Consider the following 5,106-nt stretch of genomic DNA (forward strand, 5'->3'; position numbering starts at 1 on the left):
TGTTTTCGCTTCTCCGAAACGGACAGATGTTACGTCTGCAGCTCCTCCAGAGCGCCGCTCTCCTGGGTAATGTGCACCAAGAAGGCTCCATTTGTTAAATCTTCTGGATGAGTAACTTCCAGCGGTTTTTAATTCTTCGCAGCCGCGTCCGCAGTGGTTGAGCAGCGGACTGCGCATGTTACAGTCTAATTAACTTCTGCGTCATCATTTATTTCCTCAAGATAAACTCCCGGCTCCTCAAACGGATTAACACAACGTTGCATTCTCTTTAGTTTTATCTAGTCTGTAATGGAGACTTGAATTTAACGCGCCATTTCAACCAAAGGTTTTGAATGCGCTTCCTAACCAGACGCTCCAAAGCGCTATTTAACAATATGAGGTGTTTAATTTATTTTTAACATTGTATTTTCATACATTTATGCTAGGGCTGCCAAAGTCTAGTTTTCCAGAGCTACCATCTGCAACTTTAGATGCGTTCTTTCTCCATCACACCTTGTTCATTGACTCATTATAAGCCTCTACAGAACTGAGTTGCTGCTGATGAGGGAAGTCAACCTTTTGTCTGGGGKGTTTTAGCAGGGATGCATGTAAAAGTTGCAGTCTGGAGGACTGGACCTGGGCACTCCTGATTTGTACCGTCAATGTGGCCCGTTGAGTGAGGCCAATATGCTGAAGTGGCCCTCGGTGAAATTGAGTTTGACACCCCTGGGTTAGAGGGTTGCTGCCGCGACAGGAACCAGCAAACTTGCGGCCACAGCTATGATAAGCCGCCACGGTGATGGACGCACGGAACATGGTCCACTCAGACTCAATGTCCCCAACCTCCCCCAGAACGTGTTCGAAGTTCTGCCAGAGATGAGAGTTGAAGCTCCGTCTCACAGGGGACTCCGCCAGACGTTCCCAGCAGATCCTCACAACACATTTGGGCCCGCCAGGTCTGACTGGCTTCCTCCCCCACCACCGGAGCCAACTCACCACTAGGTAGTGGTCAGCGGACAGCTCCGCACCTCTCTTCACCCGAGKGTCCAAGACATACGGCCGCAGATCCGATGAGACGATGACAAAGTCAATCATCAAACTGCGGCCTAGGGTGTCCTGGTGCCAAGTGCACATATTTATGCCTGAACATGGTGTTCGTTATGGACAATCCATGACAAGCACAGAAGTCCAACAACAGAACATCACTCGAGTTCAGTTCGGGGGGACCGTTCCTCCCAACCACACCCCTCCAGGTCTCACTGTCATTGCCCACGTGAGCGTTGAAGTCCCCCAGTAGAACAAGAAAGTCCCCAGGAGGGGCACTCTCCAGTACGCCCTCTAAGGACTCCAGGAAGTGTGGGTAATCTGAACTGCTGTTTGGCCCGTAAGCACAGACAACAGTCAGAATCCGTCCCCCCACCCGTAGGCGGAGGGAGACTACCCTCTCGTTCACCCTGGTAAACCCCAACTTACAGGCACCAAGATGGGGGGCAACAAGTATGCCCACTCCTGTCCGGCGCCTCTCACCGTGGGCAACTCCAGAGTGGAAGTACGTCYAGCCCYTCTCAAGAAGACTGGTTCCAGAACCAGAGTCATGCATTGAGGTGAGACCGACTATTTCTAGCCGCGCACTCCAGCTCCGGTTCCTTCCCCACCAGAGTGGTGACATTTCATGTCCCAAGAGCCAGCTTCTGCAGTCGAGGATCAGACCGCCAGGGTCACCTCCCTCGGCTGACGCCCATAACATAATGCACCCGACCCCTTTGGCACCTCCGACAGGTGGTGAGCCCATTGGAAGGGGGACCCACGACTCCTCTTTGGGCTGAGCCCTGCTGGGCTCCGTTGGTAAAAGCCCGGCCACCAGGCTTGCCATCGTGCCCCACCTCCAGGCCTGGCTCCAGAGTGGGGTCCTGGTGACCCACGTCTGGGCGAGGGAACGGAGATCCAAAGTTGTTTTCCATCATAAGGGTCTTCAGGCTGCACTTTGTCAGACAGGTCCTCACCTAGGACCTGTCTGCCTTGGGTGACCCTACCAGGGGCATAAAGCCCCCAGACACCATAGCTCCTAGGATCATTGGGACACTCAAACCCCTCCACCCCGATTATTATTAGTAGTTATTTCCAGTGTTTATTCTACCCTACTTACCTTCTGGCTACTCGCAAGTATTACCCTCCATGACCAAAGAATTCTCCAAGAAGCTTCTTTGGTGTTCTCATTTCATGTATTGCGAAGATCCACTCCTTTTCAACGGTCTGCTCTGTTACCTGTTCGCCATCCAACGTTACATCTGCGGGAGGGCTGTGGGAGGATGCGGGAATGATGAGCATTGTCATTCGTTTCCACTACACTGTTCATCTGTACCCGGGCCAGACCTCTATTTCTCTCTCAAGCAATCCATACTCCAGTAACCCAATTTCTTCCCCCCAGGCTGATTAACCACAACATCATAAGTAAGCTAATACCTATCTACACTTCTAACTTCTTTACAAGCTGTCATCTTACCTGTCATCTTCGCTGCCTTCAGAGTGCTGATGATCCCAATCCTTTGGTTCCAGGACAAGAATCATCCACTTCACTCAATCATTCAAAAATAAACTTTACTGATCTGATTCTGCGGTCTCCTGGGTGTGTTCTGTATGTGGGTTAAATTATTAGCTTCCATTATGACACCTACACAATTAACATGTAATTAAAACATAATTCTATAAAAAAATTAAAAAAAACATGGACTGAGGCACACAACTTGGTTCCTGAAAAGATGAGAAATGTGTGAGGAAGAAAATTTCGATTATTGGCTTGAGGAAAGCCATGGACATTTGCAATGCAAAAAAATAAATAGTATTAAAAAAAAAGGAAAAACACATTAGTAAATTCAATAAAGCAACACAACAAAAACAAATAAATAAACCAAGCATTTCATGTAGTGGAACAACTGTCGATGTCCAGTTTCACACGCTGTTACCTCAGAGTCAGAGGAGGCATGCACTGTCCAATCAGCAAGCTGCCCAAGCAACAACAGATCCATTGGAGAAGCCTAACTAATCAATGGCAAGTCAAGACAGCAGAGCGTCCAGAGTGCTGCAGCTCAGTGTGCAGAGAATCATGTTTCCAGGAGCGGAAACACAGCCTACGCAGGGAGGGAGCCGATCAGCAGGTGAGAACCAGGTGGAAGCACACACAACTGACTAACTATAAAGGTATCTGCCCTGCCTATCAATCAGCAGTGTGCTTCTGGCTGCACCTGGTGCACAGAATGGGGAGGGTGGAACACCATCTCACCATATTCTACCCTCCAATGTATGATTGCCCAGACAAGGAGTTTGCATATGTCTTTATTGAATTTACTAATGTGTTTTTCCTTTTAGGCTGGTGTGTGTGCTTCCACCTGGTTCTCACCCAGACGAGGAGTCTGCATACATCTACATCAAGGACAATGGTAAACTGCTGTCTAGACCCTGTGGCTTGACGAAAGCCATGGACATTTGAATGCTGTCAAGCCTGGAATGCAAGGGCAGATGAACTACTTCAGAAGTTTGAATGGGGTAACCATTTCCTGAAGTCACATTTTTAGCAACCTGGTACCATTGATACTCTTGTACCCACTGTTTAATGTCACTAGACATCCCTGGCCATCTGGTCAGGATGCCTCCTGGACGCCTCCCTGGTGAGGTGTTTTGGGCACGTCCCACCGGGAGGAGGCCTCGGGGAAGACCCAGGACACGCTGGGGGGACTATGTCTCTCGGCTGGCCTGGGAACGCCTTGGGATTCCTGGAGGAGCTGGAAGAAGTGGCTGGAGAGAGGGAAGTCTGGGCCTCCCTTCTGAAGCTGCTGCCCCCGCGACCCGACCCCGGATAAGAGAGAGGAGATGGATGGATGGATGGGCAAAATCATGCAAAGTATAGTACGAAAAATGCGGTAATTCATTGTTAAAGTAAAATTGTGAAGGTTAAAACAAATCCACCACTGAGTATTAACATAAGACATTTATTTAGTAGAATTTCTTCGGTACTCCGTTGACCCCCATCTAGAACCACCCATGGGCTGCAGGTCTGTGTCTGATGCATTAAAAATACATTAAATAACCACTGAACACTGAATTCATAAAATATATCAACATTTCAAAATAAAACAATAAATAGAAAGCCCTAACAAACCTTTTAAAGTAGGAAATATTTATGTATTTATTGTTAATCTATTTGTATGATCTGTTCTTTAAATGATCATTTGTATTATTTTGACTGATATTATTATACATTAAATAAGCAAATAATCAGACCAATATAGTCGACTAAAAGCACAATAAGAAACTTAATCATAGCAAAATATTCTACACCATATCAGCTTCAGGAGATGATTGAGGGATTAAGAGATGCTGATTTCTGGTTGCTTAGGTTCTGATGGGTCTGCAATTCCTCTACTGATCCATTTTGTCTAGTATCATACAGCACACTGCGCCACGATGGACAAATTTTTTTAAAAATGTCCTTATTCATCCTCACTGACATTATTTAGCCTGGGATTTGCGTCTTCCCACTCAGGTATGCATCTTTACGAGAGGTTTTGCTTCTAAGGACAGTGGAGTATCTGGTCAAGGACGTTTTAAAAAGACCAGGTGTAGAGTCAATCCGCGTTTCCCCATCAGATACGGTTCCCCCCCGCGTCTTCTTGCCGCTGCGTGTCCGTCTCTAGGCAACCGTGACAACAGCGTCGGTCCGTAGCATTCTGGGGTCCTTTCGCTCCGCAACGAGAATTTAGTTGACCTCAATATTTCCTGTGTTTTAGTTTGGTCATTATTGTTACACTTAATCAGGCACGTGCAGAGGGGGATCTAGGGGGGCTTGAGCACCTGCCCTTTTTACTCCTTGCCCCAAAGTGCCCTTTTGGTCAATTTTTTAAATTTTTTTATTATTATTGTTTCCTAAGCCCTCTTCTGACACATAAAAACAAGCTAAAATTCTTTGCTTTTTTGTTTCTTTTTTGTACAACATAATAAGCCCTCTGGTCACCTTGTTACCTTTGACCTTTTGCCCGTGACGCATGACGCTGTTGCCCCTCGTGCAGTGAGATAAGGCGGCTAACTGGAGCTCAACGTAGCAAACGTTCCAGATCACAGAACAGTTTTTGG

The sequence above is a fragment of the Poecilia reticulata genome, linkage group LG8 (assembly GCF_000633615.1).
Source record: "Poecilia reticulata strain Guanapo linkage group LG8, Guppy_female_1.0+MT, whole genome shotgun sequence".
Classification (NCBI taxonomy): Eukaryota; Metazoa; Chordata; class Actinopteri; order Cyprinodontiformes; family Poeciliidae; genus Poecilia; species Poecilia reticulata.